Source organism: Mustela lutreola, chromosome 8, assembly GCF_030435805.1.
Source record: "Mustela lutreola isolate mMusLut2 chromosome 8, mMusLut2.pri, whole genome shotgun sequence".
NCBI classification, from domain to species: Eukaryota; Metazoa; Chordata; class Mammalia; order Carnivora; family Mustelidae; genus Mustela; species Mustela lutreola.
The window spans coordinates 52,166,267-52,182,754 of NC_081297.1; the positions used below are offsets into that span (position 1 = coordinate 52,166,267).

General features: G+C 40.6%; 1 protein-coding gene across 1 annotated transcript in view; it reads left to right on the top strand.

Annotated features, from left to right (window-relative positions):
- The first annotated feature begins 1,488 nt into the window (after nucleotides 1-1,488).
- TAFA2 (TAFA chemokine like family member 2) overlaps nucleotides 1,489-16,488 on the top strand; it is a 495,186-nt gene continuing 480,186 nt past the window's right edge. The window contains exon 1 of the mRNA XM_059184766.1: nucleotides 1,489-2,999. The gene's annotated coding sequence lies outside the window, so the exon portion shown is untranslated. The remainder of the gene's footprint in view (nucleotides 3,000-16,488) is intronic.

Genomic DNA, 16,488 nt, shown 5'->3' on the forward strand with positions numbered 1-16,488 from the left:
CCTCCGAAGGACAATGTTCTAAAGTGATTTTGTAAATGGCTAATTCCTCCCAACACAAAGCCCCAGTTTCCAATGCCATTTTTGCTTGGATTCTATCCCACTACTTAAAATAGCAGACACGGAATTACTGTAAGATTTGCAATGAAACAGTGCCAGTTGTTTTAAAACGAAAACTTTGCTCCCTGGGGGAAATAAGTTACTAGGTAAGAAGAATGAAATAAAAATCTTTGATACATGACATGAATCTTTTGAAAGAGACCATTTGAGGGTCTGAAATGATTGTCATGTGCTAGACTGATTCAAATCTACTATAGTGCAATTAGCTAAGATAATAAACCCCACATGATTTAGCTTCTGCTTTGTTAGTCTAAGGTATTTTCTTGTAAATTCTTCTCTTTCTTAAGCTTACACTAAGTTAGATTTTTCAAGTTAAAATAGAATTACTCCAAAAATTCAGAGTGAATGGTGAACGGGAAGGAATTTAATCATAATGTTAGTATATATTTTATAATTTAAACATACAGAAACGTCTTGAAAGCAAACTTTCAAATGGTAAGTTCACAAGATCTAAATATTAAACTTACTAATGGGACCTCTCTTGAACATCAGCAAAGTAACAAAACATAAAATCTGGGACACGCTGACCTAAATTACTTGATGCCTTTTAGATATAAAATATGTTGGCATTTCAAAGCATGTTAAGATAACATATAAAACATATATTCCATATTTGTTTGTATATATGGTGACTAGTGTTACTTTGATTTTATAGCTGGTGGAGGGAGCATGTGATATCTGGTTTGTCAAAGGTTTCAGTGAATTTATAAAAACACAAACTTTTAGAGCTGGAAGGAATTTAGTCACCTTGGAAATTACCAGTCTGTTGAATAAGAGGATACATATTGGCTCCAAAACAAAATCTTTGAGATATCCTTAGTTTGTAAGGGCCTTGTAAGATTTCACTGATTAGCATCCTATTTTTTCGCTTCAGATTTTTTTTTTCTAAATCTATTATCACTACTTATGCTTTTAAAAACAATGTTCTAATCATTAGATTAAGGTTCTGCTCATGACCAAACTTGATCAAAGTGAGCCTAAGAAGACCCTTCCTTTGAGTTCATATGCATACAGCTTAAACCAACACCCAATTTGACCAAACCTGTAAGGACATGAACTTCCAGGGTCTTTGCTATTAAATTTCTGTAAATATCAGGACGTTCCTTTAGTAAGGACTCTGCTTGCATAGGGCGGCTCTGCAAATTCTCTCTCTAAATCCATTAGAGGTTGGAATTTGTAAAAATGCAAAATTCTTCCGAAACCAGATACCGGTTTCTTTTTGTTTGTGGAGAAACTGGAGTCCTACTTACCTCCAGGGAAGTTCTCTAACACGATTCTCCCTCTAGAGGGAGACATAGTCCAGCTTTTACACCGATTGCCGCCCTCTCATCTTTTACTGTCTCTTCCTTTTTCTGCAGGACCGCAGTTTGCTCTTAGCAGCATCCGAGAACAGGCTGTTGGGAGAGACGGAGGGAGGCGACGTAACCGGGTTCTGCTATCCCATTTTACTGCTTCACTCACCCCGGAGTGTCGGGACCTATTTTCTCCCTGCGTGCTCCTTGCGTTATACAAGGAGGCCCTCACTCCGTGCTCCCGGGACAGCCCGGCTGGTTGGAATAAAAGGTCTGGGCGGAACAGGGGGTTCTGCCCTTTACGGTGACTTTCTAAAAGACACCACCGGTGTCTTTTGCCAGTGCAGCGCCTGGGGTGAGAGACGGAGAGGAGGTTTGGATTACTAAACCCACTACTTTTTTTTTTTTTTTTTTTTCCTTCTGGTCATCCGGATTTCTTTCCTGGGCCCCCCTCCTCCGTCCCTTCTCTCTTCCTCCCGCCTTTAGCGAAGTGAGACAGGCAACACCTGCTTGCTTGTGTTTGATTTTGGAACTCGCACCTTCTCGGTGGTGACGGTGGCAGCGTCTGGGGACAGGGGACAGCGGCGGATTTCCCTTCCTTCCAGCCCACGATGCCTAGGGGGCCAACGGCTGGGCTGCGTGGGGCTCTGCCCGAAGCACTTCGAGGCGGGATTGAGGGGCTGCAGCTGGCTAGGGGTTGCTGCTAAGTGGACCGGGCGCCAAGTCTCCGAAAGGGCAGCAGCTGGGACCGAGTTGCTAAAAGCGGGAACAAGGGGCACCTGATCCGAGGAAGCTGACGTCTTGAGGGCGGAGGACGGCCGAGCGCAGAGCCTCCCCGCCTTGCTGCCCCGAACCTCCCCTGCGACTCCTCCACCTTGGAGACCTGGGACCTGGCAGAGCCGGGGAACGGGAGAAGTACGTGGCAGAGACTGCTTTCCTGAAGGTGAATCGTTCCGTCCAATTGCCTTTCCCCGGAGAGCCAAAGGGAGGGCGGGAGAGGGGGCCGGAGGATGTATGTGTGTGCGTGAGAGGGGGAGACGACGTGAGGCGAGAGGAAAAGTCTTGACTCGGCGTTCAAAGCAAACAAATCAGATATGGAGTAAGGCAGGTAATTGCTGCAAGACCGCCTCGATCCTCGCAGTCGGGGGAGCCGAGCGCGCCCCGCGCCTCCGACGAGGACCGCGGGCGACCGCGGGCGCAGGCCAGGGCTGCGGGACTTCGGCTTTGCCTCGGTGAACACATCTTTTGATTACTTTGACACGGTGGAATAGAGAGCGGAGGAAGAGAGCCGAGGCGCGGGCGCTCCCCCTTGCACCCGCTCTCAGGGGACTCCAGTTTGGATGGCAAGAGATTCCTGAACCCTCTTTGCGATCGGAGGAGGAAACACGCGCGCGCACACACGCGCGCTCAGGGCCCCACTCACACGCCCTTCACGAGCACACACCGCCAGACTTGGGTTCCCTATGCCCCAGAACGGCGACGGCGGATTGGCATATCGGAAGCGATGCAAGCGCGATAAGGCTGGCGCCGGCCCGCGGAAGCTGCAGGACCATCGCTAGGTGTTGCCGCCACCAGGAAGCCGGGCTGCAGGTAGGTGCGAGCCGCGTCTCCCGCCCCCCGCCGGCGCTGGGGACCCCGCGGCAGCTGGAGGACCCGGGGCGCCGAAGCCCTCCCCTCTTCCGGGGTCGGGGGCCGTAGGGGGCCCGCGGGAAGGCGCGAGGTGAGAGCGGGTGCTGCTGGGCGCCCGGCTTCTCCCTCGCGGGCGGTCGGGGTAGGGGCGGGGGTAGAGGGACTCGGAGAGGGGATCAAGCACGCCGAGGAGGCTCGGGAGCGGTGCTCTCCCTCCCTGCCCCATTTCTCCCAACACAGCGAGCGACCCGGGCGAGGGTGGCAGTGGGTTTTCATTCGGTTTCCCAACCGACCCAATCCCTCTTGGTAACCATTTTGGACGCCTGATGAGTTGGGGGTCGCGTTCAAGAGAGGATCACTGGGATGTGTCAGGTCGCCTTTCTGGAATCCCCACTTTCCGTCCACTTCTGATTAGTTAATTCTCGGGCCTGTCTGCAGAGGGTGGGCGTTTCAGGGAGGCTGTTCATTTCCCCACCTCTAACTATGTTCGTGAAGAATCATCACGGTAAGTTCCGGAGCCTCATTTATTTAAAGATTTACTTCGATTTGGGAACGGACACTTCATGACGGAATGAAATAAAGCTTTAGTGAGGGATTCTCCGGGAGAGCTTTAGGAAAAGGACCATTTTACGAACAGCGTTCAGGAAAAGGACAGCTTGGAGAAACAAATGGTGTTTTCTTTTTTTCTTTCTTTTTTCTTTTTTTCCGCTTTCCTAATATTTGCCTCCCAAATCTTGTTAAGGGTACACGGCTTTTCCGCCCCGCTGCTTTGCTGTCCCTTCTCCCCTTCTATTCCAAAAGGCCAGGTTCCTATCAAGAGCTGTTTTCTCTAGGCTACTGATCTGCACTTGCCAGTGGGGAACGTGTTATTTCCAGAAACGGCCTTTGCAAAGGAAAGTTTGATATCCGTCGCCGTATTTCTCCTAGAACTGCAGACTGAGCTATCTAGTCTCTACTTGAAAAGGAGGGGCTGTGGGAGCTTGCTGAGACCCCGGGTAGACGCGACGCTTTCCTATTCAGTATTCCACTTCCTGACCTAGTGTTAACAGCCTCCAGCGTTTGGAATCAGATGTGTACTTACTATAGTGGCTAGCGAGCCTCTCTTTCCGGGGAGTTAGCTTGACTTTGGCTTGTGGCAGTAAGACAGAAAAGAACAAGACTCTTCGTTTGGTGAGTGTTAAATCCCATCTTGGATTTTGCAAAAATCATTTTTGAAAAAACAAACACCCCCCCCCCCCCATATACAGCCTTCGCTTTGAAAAGTACCCCCATAGCATTTAGTGCAGAAGGGTCCTTCCCTCAGGACAATATGAATTCCAGTGATTATTGACTGGGTGATAATTATCTGGTTCCTGTCTTCCCAACCAGATTGTTGGAGACATCAGTTATCAGACTGTTATCAATTAACACTTTAATACTGCTCTACTAGGCAATGTAACTTAAGACAAATGAGTAATTTAAGATTTCTGTGTAAAGGTGCTAAATGGCAATAACTAGCAAAGGAGATTGGAAACAACTCTAAAGCCCTTAAAAAAACAGCATTAAGATTATTTGTATTTATTCCAGCCTTTCCATGTTAGCACATGTATTCTTGGACTGGTGAATCTTTTACAGTTTCAAATTTGGTGCCCAGCATCCTTAAAAACGATCAGATGCATTTTTCTCTTTTCCTACTTTATCTGTTCTGGATCTCATCCTGAGTCCGTTGTTTGCATTTTGACCATTTTAGAGCCTTAAGTTTTAAAGCCACCAGTAGCCATTGAAAGGCTACCAGTAACCACACTAGAGCTTATTATATTCTTATTTTCTTAATTTTTGGTGAAAAAACTGAATTACAATATTTATAGGTATAATGCCACTACCAACTGAATGCTTCGGCACGGTGACTTTTACGAGGAAGAACACAGTTTAATGAGTTGTTTTATTTAAGTTAGGCATTTTTGGAGACTAAAATCTTGACTTATTTCTTGCCCTTTCATAAAATTGTGTAGTTGAGAATATTTGAACTTACATATTTATACATAATGCTATGATGATGCCTCTTTAAGAAGAACCAAAAACCTTGGTATTAAAGCTAACACCTATAATGCTCCAAGTTGTGCCAAAGGGGAATCTAAGGTTTCTAAGTATGTGTGATTTCTGAATCTGAAAAATGTTAGCTATTTTAACAATGATACATGGAAAATGAAGATTCATGGAAATGCCCATGGATCTGTGACCAAAAAGGTGCATATTGCTTAGAGAATACAATATTTACTAACCACCAAGTTATAAAATGTGATGACACAGCTGTAAAAAGATCTGTTTTTAGTCATGGCCACATTTCTTTTTTTAAAAATTTATAGGGATGAAACTTAGGGGGTAATAAAAGATTTTATAAAAATTATTTTGTATGTTATTAAAAAGTTCTGGGGGTGCTGGATCTAATCTCTTCAATATCTCATTTTAATGATGATCCTTTGACAAGACGTTTTTGAATATTGAAATGTTGAAAGTGCATTTTAGGGTTGATTTACCATAATTGCCAGTATGGATTAACCTATACGTGTAGGATAAGATGGGCCTTTGCAGCATTTTCCAGGCATTCTTGTGGGCTGTAGTAAAAGGTATTGTCAGATTCTGCCGAAGTTCAGCTGGGGCTGCAAACTGATGACCATTTGCCCGTCTGATGTATGTCCCAAACTAGGAGTGTTCCAGAGTGTCATCAGCTACTTCTAATAGATTTGAGAAGATGAAACAACACAGTGCAAACAGTTCAGTACCCCCGCTTTGAATTCTCCAGTATTTTATTAGGGATGCCTCATTAAGTCGTATTATTCTGCAGCTGTTTTGTTCATTGAAGATTCAAGTAAAAATAAAGAACTTGACTGTGCAATGCAGTTTTGCTTTCTTGGTGAAAAACCCTAAGTTGAAGTAAAATAAGCATCTGACATCGTCCCCTCTGATCTGTACCTGACATTTACAAATGCAATTTATCAACCTGTTCTTAGTAATGCCCCATCAAAACAAAGAGCAGACATGCATTCCTGTAGGCTGCTGCTAGATAGGGAGGCCAAACTAGCTAAATCAGCTTCATATCTGGTCTCCATACTTCCATAGTATTTGACGTGATTTATCTTGCTTACAACCCATTGATTTTTTTTTGTTTTTAATGCTATATAATACAGTGTATTTGCCATTTTGTTCAAAATTCTTTGGTTAACTTTATTTTGAACTACTTGAAGCATTTTGAATTAGAGCACTGGAAGAACAGGAATAATTTCATAAGGAAGTTACCATAAGTCTTTTTAGAGAGAAGTTTTACTTTAGATTTGGAGCATAGTCTGAAACAGGGGAGATGGAACGGTAGGCCTAGCAAACAGAATTAGAAGTTCATTTTTATTTTTTAGCTGACATTGACCACTGCTTTATTTTGTCATTTTTAAGAAGTCTGATTTATTCATTTGGCACATGATTCAGGTGTCCTTGCCAGTGAACTATAACAAGTCTTGTTTTCTACTTATTTTCAACAGAAATTTAACAGGTATGGTTGGACCTGTTGGAATGTGAAGAAAAGCAGTATTTAAATCTAAATTTCTGTGTTATCTATCTAATCTTTATCTCTCTCTTTATATATATATATACATATGCATTAGTATGTATGCTTTTAATGGCACCCATGTAAAATATTGGTTTTATGTTTAAGAAGAAAGAATGACTTTCAAAACAGTCTACGTTTTTCACTTTTTTACATGATTTACTTACTGTGCAACTGTACCTATGGTTTAACATATGGTTTATGATTGAGTTTAACTGTTTAAACCACTGTTGAATGTAATGTATTTTTCTCTTTAGTTTTTCTTCTGGAGATATTTTTATTTGTTACGGGACAAATGCAAAAAAAAAAAAATTCAACTTTATCCTTCACATAGAGGTGCTTGGGATGTGTTTATTGACCCTGTGACTGGGAATTTCAACACATTTAAAACACTGAATATATTTGTATGCCATCTTTATTAGATATGCCTGTCCACAGTTAAACCGTGCACTACAATAGAGCATACTACACCAGTTTACAAATGGTATCTATAAATTTCCCAGAAACATCTTGATACATTTGAAATTTGTTAGATTTTCAAAACCCACCCACTTCCAAGGTGTATACCACATGTATATGTTGGAGCTCATCCTGTGCTGTGATGATAGGGAAGCAAGTCACTGGAGTCCGTGAAATTCTCACCTATTTAGGCGATTGATTGATATTGCCATTGGAAACTAGAAGACCTTCAGGTAACTTCTTGATTCAGGTGAAAACAATATATAAGTTATAAGGAGAATATTCCATTTTGTTCACAGTGATCCATATGGGGTATGAGACATAACTAAGGAATCAGAATTATGCTTCTATTAGATGAAGTCCTTTTAATCACTTCAATTTCCCAAATTATTCCACAGGAGCTGTAATTGTCTTGTGATTTCCCCTGAGTGACGGTTAAGCAAAGGTACATCCCCCTTTCCTTTAGCCATAGCACAAACATACTCTAACTCAACTTATATTGTTTTATACAGTAAATTTTTGAAATTCTTGAGAGTGGTTGGTTATTGTGATAATGTTGCATTCTTAGCAATTAGGCGCTGGGCTGAATTTAGTATGTTGACAAAATGGGGACAAGCAGACAAATAAGTCTCCTTTGCTCTTTTATCTTCATGTGTTATGTATAACTAACTCTTTACAGAAAGCTCGGAGAGTGCACAGTAGCTTTTAATGAATGCAAGGTTAGTTTCACTAAATATTTTTGTTTCTTTTTCTTCTTCTTCTTTTTTTTTTTTTTTTGCTATGAAGTAGTCCCTTATAATTGCATGCATGTGAATGGGCAACTGTGTTGACCTTTAAAGGTCATGCAAAAATTTTAAAGCTTTCAATTTACAGAGTTAATTGCCTATGGCCTCCTGTTGCTGCATATGGAGCTTTCTGCTGAGTTTAATAATACAGCATAACACTTTGGTTTTCTGTGGTGGATTATGCAGCTTCTATAAGGAAATTATGAAAGTATTGGTAGTAAGCACTATGACAGAAGATTTTTGGAAAAACGGATTTGTGCTTTGCAATTGAAGTTTTCAAGTCTGAATGGCCTTGGCCACAAGGAGACAGATTCTTTCTGGTACCAAAAAAACCCTGATCCTTCAGACTTATTAACTATATGTACGAAACCATGCCAAGGTTTTATTTGATTTTTGGGTCTGTTTATCTCATTCACATCCTTCTCAGAGATTCCATTGAGAACTGTATTTAAATATTGGAGGACCTTAATATGCTTGCTCTCCGATGAAAAAGACTAGGTGAGGAAAATCAGGCTGGATTATTTGTCCCAGTCTTTTCCCTATCTTCATAGTCTTTGTCCTTATGGAGTAAGCAAAAGCAGGCAACTGGAAAAGGGGTATGCGGTCATACGAAACTTAGTAACAAAAGTTTAACCTAGTAATGAAACACAGAGACTTTTGTTAGAATATATTCTCCCAGAGGGCAGGCCTTCTGTAGCTCTAAAATTTGGTCTACTGGAACAATGGAGCTTTATATACTGATGCAGTGTATTTGTGACTACCCAGATACATCAAGAATTCAGACATGGCCAATTCAGACCATAGGAGGAAACCTGTACACTCATGTTTCTTATTTGCTTTAGTTTATGGGAAGTTCCAAATGTATTTGAGGTGGAAGAATCAGGTTAATGTGACCATTTCCTTCTTAGTTTAGTTCTATCTTGTTATAGGGGAGTAGCACACTCAACATTTGTTGGTGCTGGCAAGTACAGCAAATTCCTCCTTAGATTGGCCATCCGACATGAGTAACAGTGACCTGGTCCTGCTTTGATTTGTGTTTTCTACAGAAAGTGGAGTTGAATTGAGTGAAACTGCTCGAACTTTAGTTCTTTTATGGTATATAATGAGAATGGAAGTGGATGATCCACCGTTCAGTCAGGCAATCCAAAGGCCAATAGGAGAATGCAAGGGCGTTGCAATCTTGTATTTCATAAAATGGGCCCCATTTGGGGCAGCTTTAAGTTCAAGGAAAATTTCTAACGATTTTTTTTTTTTTTAGCTTTAGCTCTTGAAGTGTTCTATCACAGTAGTTTCCTGCTAAGATACATGTATTAGGTTTATTGCAAACTCCTTTTAGATTGATTGTTGGTATGTTTATAAATATACCAGAATTGGGTCAAAATTTAGATTTTGCTATTTGAAGATACCTTTGCTCATCGTATCCTTTGTTGAGTGGTTAAAATTCATTGGCTTGCATTTTGGTTAGTGGATATGTTTTGAAAATGACTATTATAACCAGTGTAGGGCAGTGATGAGAGCTCTGGAGATGCTTCTGTAGCTCTACAAAATAGTTAATAATAAATGACCTGTAGCCATAAGAACATCACTTCATTTCTCTGTGACTCAGTTTCTCAGCAATGTATTTTTTCAGTCAAGTGTGCAAGACAATTAAAAATGTTATTCCCATCCCACATGTCCAGAATTACCAAGCATCATGGTGTGGGAGATATAATAGTACTGAAGGACATACTTTTTAGTTAGGAAGTCAGACATCTAGCGCATGGTTCCTGGAACACTGATAAGTGTTCCATAAATGTTTTTCAGTAAATGGTCTGTGACAGCTGTTCAGCTTTATCAGATGGGATGATGGGGTGCCTTCAGCTCGGGTCATAATCCCAGTGTCCTGGTGAGGAGCACCCACCCCTATTGGGCTCCCTGCTCAGCGAGGAGCCTGCTTCTCCCTCTCCCTCTGCCCTTCCCCCTGCATGTGTGTGTGCTCTCTCTCTCTCTGCCAAATAAAGAAATAAAATCTTAAAAAAAAAATTGGGATGATGATGATTATGGTAATGACCAAAGACTCTAGATGTGGGTACATAGGATTGAATCAGATGAAATCTCATAATACAGTGTGGCCATTTTGCTTAGTTTACATGATGCTGTTTTGCTGCAAAGCAAGTTGTGATAGCCCATGAGTCTTAGGCTTGTTAGGATTACAGGTCTTCTCTCTGCTGCCAGTTTTCACAGACACTGAAATAACCTTTTTTTTTAATGGACCCAAATAAATCTAGGCTAGCAAATGAATAATCTTTATATACTTGTTGGTAGTTTTTGTTTTGTTTAATTTTTTTTAAAGATTTTATTTATTTATTTGACAGACAGAGATCACAAGTAGGCAGAGAGGCAGGCAGAGAGAGAGAGGGAAGCAGGCTCCCCGCTGAGCAGAGAGCCCGATGCGGGACTCGATCCCAGGACCCCGAGATCACGACCTGAGCCGAAGGCAGCGGCTTAACCCACTGAGCCACCCAGGTGCCCCCTACTGTCATTCTACCCATAATCCTCTAACCCCACCTGCATTTGGAGCCAGGGTCTTCCCAGTTAAGGGCTCAGCAGGAGGAACTGAATGATAATGAAGGGTGGTTCATTCTCACCCCTACATTTAGTTTGCTTTCTTCTTTTTGACTCAGCATGCCAGTGATGCTGAGCTCACCTTGAAGTTGGTAGTGTCTTGAAGGGCTTAAGGGATGTGCTGAGAATGCACAAGTTTAAATTGATGCCTAATATTTGGAACAGGCTCTATAATTCTGTGATGCCTTATTTTAGGTCAGTGCTTGTTAAACTTGTATTGCACACAAATCATCTGGGAGAAATTTGCTAAAATGCAGGTTCTGGAGTAAGGGCTGAGATTCTGCCTTTCTAACAAGCTCCTAGGTGAAGCTGTTGGTATGGACCCATGGTCGGCAGTTAGCATTGCAAAGTTTTAGAGAGCTCTTCACCACTGAATTTTATTCCATGCATGGAGCCAGGTGGGAGGCCTCCCACTCTTACTCTCTGACAGGTTTCTCCCTATAGTGAGCAGCCTAAACCTGGCTACTGACTCAAAACACTCGCCTCAAAGGTTTTCTAATCTGAGCTTGGAATTTATAAGCGTTTGCTGTATTTACTAGCCTTCTATTTAGAGACTATATTTTACCCCAAAGAATAAATCAGAAATTGTCTGTTTTTCACATACTAAGGCAAGTTTGGCTTACTTCCTATAGTTTAAAGAAGTAAGTGTATTTCTCAAATATAGCATTGTATTATACATGGATGTATTCTAGCATACAAGGTCGATTTTAGCCTTCCAAATCATTTCTGGAATTTCAACAGCAGTTACTTCCTCTTAGGGCTTAAATGTCAAAATTTTGGCCACAATGTCTAGATTTTTGTTCTATTTGAGTAGTTTTTATGAATAGGTGAGAAGATGGACTTAAAAGTGATGGTTTTGTGTATTTATGGAGCATATACCCCCCCCCCCTTTTTTTTTTTTTAAGATTTTATTTATTTATCTGACAACAGAGATCACAAGTAGGCAGAGAGGCAGGCAGAGAGAGAGGAAGGAAAGCAGGCTCCCCGCCCAGCAGAGAGCCCAGGGCGGGGCTCGATCCCAGGACCCTGAGATCATGACCTGAGCTGAAGGCAGAGGCTTTAACCCACTGAGCCACCCAGGCACCTCTGGAGCATACCACTTTTAAGTGAATCTCTTTTTTGTTTTTGCTCTGCTGATCTTATATACTTTCCAAATGTGGTCTCTTGACGACTGAAGACATAGTAATTTATTATTTAGGGACTTTGACTTTAGATTTTTTTTTTTCCCCTAAACCGATATTACTAATGCCAAAGGTGTCCTAGCTCATTCTACCAGCTGTTCTACTGAGGTCTGACCTGGACATGTCACAAGTTCAGTTCACTGGGCAGAATATTTCGTTGTCAGTTTTTTTCCCCCTTCAAGATTTATTTATTTAGAGAACACATGAGGGGCAGAGGATGAGAAATCCTCAAGCTTACTTGCTGTTGAGCGGGGAGTCTGATGTGAGGACCCTGAGATAATGACATGGGTGGAAATCAAGAGTTGGTCACTTAACCCACAAAGCCACCTTTGTTGTCAGTTATAGCAATGCCCTGGAAATTCTTAAATTTTCTTAAGCTGATATATTAATTATAAACTGAGATTAAATTTAGATATGTGAGTCTGAGGGAAAGAAGCAATTCATTTTCTTACAAGTTGTATGATAAATATAGTTTGCAGTAGTAATGCTATTATTTCGTATTCAATTTCTCTTAAGTGCTTAGAAGTTTCTATCATATAGATTGTCTTTGCTTATAGTGGAGTCATGATATGAATTTTACTGAGTCCCTTAGACTGTAAGCTCTATGAGGCAGAACCATGTGTGTTATGTTTCTCTTGATTCCCAGCACTTAGCATAATCTCTAGTACCTAATAGGCACTTAATTAACATTTAATGGGAAGATGATTAATAGTTCATATTGATAGAATGTCTTTTTGTATGTTTCTTCAGTGTGCGAGGAAATACTCTGTGAAGAATTGTCATATATTCTAATTGAGTGTGTGTCTGAAAAAGAGATTGGCCATTTATTTTGACCTACGCTTTCTATCTCTAACCTGAAAGATACTTTAGTACTAAAAAAATACCTGCATTTTAGGCAAATCATAAAGGACAAAAACATGTTGACAGATATTTCCATTCTTTCCGCAATTTGTTGTAACCTGGAGGTTTAGAGGCTATGTATACTTGTGATTCCACTGTTGTATAAATTAAAAAATATTTGTCAATGTCAAACTCAAGTGTTAATCGCATATGGAGTATATTTTGATTGCTCTTGTCAGTGACTTGACTCATCCTTCATTAGGGAATTTAAAGCTGTTTATTCTTATCTACATAATTACCATTTTCATAATTTATCTTGAACCAGATTTGCTTTTATCACCTTCAGGAACTCTATTGACTATGATACCATTGTTCTTGGCTTCAATGATATTGAAAACTATTAGTATTCTAATTTTAAATACAATTTAGTATGAATAGTACACATTCAAGGATTTATTGATTTTTTCACTTTAATCCTTCTATGTTAAGTAAAACTTTCAAACGCTTGCTGCCATGGGAGGTTTCACAAGATTAAAGCGCTTTCACTATATTTAATTATTAAGGAAACCTAGGTAGATTACAAAACCAAGAAAGCTGAATTAATAGATTATTAAAAACTTTAATTTGAATTTTTTACATTGCCTCTATTGTAAAAGATTGCAGTACATTTTATATATCAGTCTATACATACATACACACACAAACTATGTACTTAAAAGTTTCTCAGAGCTCTTGAATGTGATGTCTTTACTCTTTGAAGTGTTTTTGGAACTCTTCAAGGAGTCAAAAGATGGGCTTTAAATCAAATGGATCTGGTTTTTCCCTGTATTGTCCCCAAACATTCATGCTTGTGTAATAGCGGACAACCTTTAGGTTAATGGAGTGAGCGTTCCTGTGGAACTTACTGAAAAAGAGATTTATCCCTTATCTCTGCCTCAATTCCAAATATGAGATTAACGAAAAACTTAGGTTTGGTGTAGCGCTGAAAGATTTTCAAAATCAACAAGTAGAATTAAAATCAAGCTTGTTGGTGAATTTTACCTTGGAGCAAAGTCCATGTTAACAGTCAACGCTTGCACCTTGAGGGTTTGAACTGTGTGGGTCCACTTACATGTGTGAGGGTTTTTTTTTTTTTTCTGTTTTTGATAAATAGAGTGCTGTAAGTGCTTTTCCTTGTGATTTTCTTAACATTTTTTTTCTCTAGCTTACTTAATTGTAGGGATACAGTATGTAATACATATAACATAGGAAATATGTGCTAGTTGACTGTTGATGTTACAGGTAAGACTTTTGGTCACTAGCAGTTAAGTTTTGGGGGGAGTCAAAAGTTATATACAGATTTTCAGCTGTGCTGGGGGTTGGCGCCTCTAACTCCCATGTTGTTCAAGGCTAATGGCACTTCTAGGAAGAGTGGGTGAGCTGTGGTTTTCCTTGCCTTGTACTTTTTTTTTTTTTTTTAAGAAATGAGTGTTTAGATTTTTTTTTTTAAGATTTTATTTCTTTATTTGACAGATAGAGATCACAAGTAGGCAGAGAAGCAGGCAGAGAGAGAGGAAGAAGCAGGCTCCCCACTGAGCAGAGAGCCCCATGCAGGGCTCGATCCCAGGACCCTGGAATCATGACCTGAGCTGAAGGCAGAGGCTTTAACCCACTGAGACACCCAGGCACCCCCTTGCCTTGTATCTTTTCCTAGCAGCTGATTACACACAACTTTGAGGTGGACTTAGGAGCTCATGGTTAATGTTTCACTTTATTTTGTGACATCTGCCTCCAGTTCACTAGGTAGAGAGTATGGCAGAGTGGAGTGAAATGAAAAGTGCAGATTGAATAACTGGCAGTCAGAGATCGAGAACGTGGCAGGGTTAACATTTTGTGGGACTTAAAGGGGAAGAGGAATTAGGTAAGGAGCCCGATGGAGGGAAAGGGAGAAAATAGAGGTCAGAAGGGAAGTTTATTCTACTTAGAATTTTTATACAAATAAAAGAAACTCCTTGACCTTGGAGAGAGGTAAGAAGTTAGACAAAGAAGGAATAAATCCATCATAATTCTTGAGTAACAAAGAGGTAAAGTGGCAATGAACTGAAGTAAGACTGTAGGGGAGAGAAAAATGCATTGTGCCAAACCAGATTTTCTCTTCAGTCTTGCAAAGACTCTATCAGGGATATGAAATTTCTGATAAGGCTTTTTGCCAAATTAAAAGTCTGAAAGAATGGGTCTAGTTCTGGCTCTGCCACCAGATAGTTGTTAATTCTAAAAAAATGTTGAATATTTTTGTCATTGGTTTTCTTATTGGTAAATGAGATGATTAGGTTTAATGATTGCTTAAGTCTCTCCAAGCTCTGTAGATCAATGATGACCATAGATCATCCTTCTAAACTTCAATTCTGTCACAAGAATATGTCTTGGATGCTGTCCTCTCTGCTGCTTTGCTACCCTGGAATTCTTGAAGTCAAGGACTGTGTCTTGCTCTTCACCTTGTACTACCCAAGTCTAACCTAGGACATACTCAGGCATTTAATAAATGTTTTATTAATTGATACTTAATTTTTATTATAAAATTCTAAATTATTTTCATCCTTCTTTTCTATAATAAACGATAAAGTTCCAGAGGCATAAATGATTACATTTGCACATTAATGTTGTATTATTACAAAACTCTTTCATGCATTTGATTTCATTTGATTTTGTAAAATGGCTGTGAGTTAGCAATGAGTGCTCTATCCTCAGTCGTAGGTGAGAAAACTGATAATGTAAAAATCATATATCTAGTGGGTGCCAAGAGTCTGGTTTGAATTCAAGGCTTAGCTGTAGGAGACCATTTTCCATAGGTTCCTCAAGACACTAACTGCCCATAGTACATTTTTAAGGATGTTTAAAAAGTGAATAGCCTTGAAAGATAATGTCTCCTTCTGAATCACCAGTCATATTTGCTCACTGTCCAGCATAATAAAAATGATGTTTCCCTCTAGAAAAGTGCAGATCTCCACATAGTCCATTATAAAATATTTGGGTTCCTTAAGTTCATGTTTCCACAAATCAGTGCACATGCAATATCCACATGGGCTGCTTTGCATCTCATCTGTGGAACTTGGGGGTGAAGGAAGCCAATTTAAATGTGATGTTCATGCTGCTTACTGTGCAGTGAGAAATTGTCTTCTGTCTCTGCCCCGGAGTCTTAGGTCTTTTGCCAGCATCCATAAAATATGGTGGGCTACCTTGAAAGCTTGCGAGTAGGGTAAAAATCTCAGATGCTTCACAGTTCTCTGTAGTATATCTTTCTGTCACATCAGAAGAAATTTTTTTTTGCCTAGTTTATGTCTACTTTCATAACTATCCTAAGTAAAACTGTAACAACATTGAGTGACCTGTTCTACTACTGCCGCGCTTTTAGTGTGTCCTCGCAGGGGTCTCTCTTGAGGCCCATCCTCCTCTGGTATTTACATTCCTTGGTGACAGTATGGAGGTTAGTCTCCATAGAGGGTGGAGGATAGGAAGTCAGGGAAATGAACTGGAGAGCTAGTTCAGTGATGGTGGTGAGAACTGGCAAATGTTTGAAGAAGAGAGCTGGAAGAAAGGAGAAGTAGGTTCAACTTAGAGGTGGAAGATGGCATCAACTGATCTTGGAGAATGATTGTGTGGGACAGGGAGAGAAGAGAGTTAAGAATAGGTCCTCGTTAGGTGACTCATGCCGTTTATATAGTGAGATCCCAAAGCCTACTGTGGTCTATCTAGATGAAGGTGATTGGCTTAGTTTTAAGCATTTTGAGTTTGAAGGATACCCAAAAGAAAATCTCAGTAAGTACCGATAAATTTGGGTCTGGTGTTCAGGACAGAATTATGGTTAGAGGTAGAGGTTTGGGAGGCACCAGCTTACGTGTGGCTCTTGAAACCTTCTAACCAGATAAGATCTCCAGGAAGAGTGTTTTAAAATCACCAAGGAGAGAGCCCTAGAGGACCCTATGGGTATAGAAGAATCTCAGCTCTCCTTAATGTCTGCAGGAAAA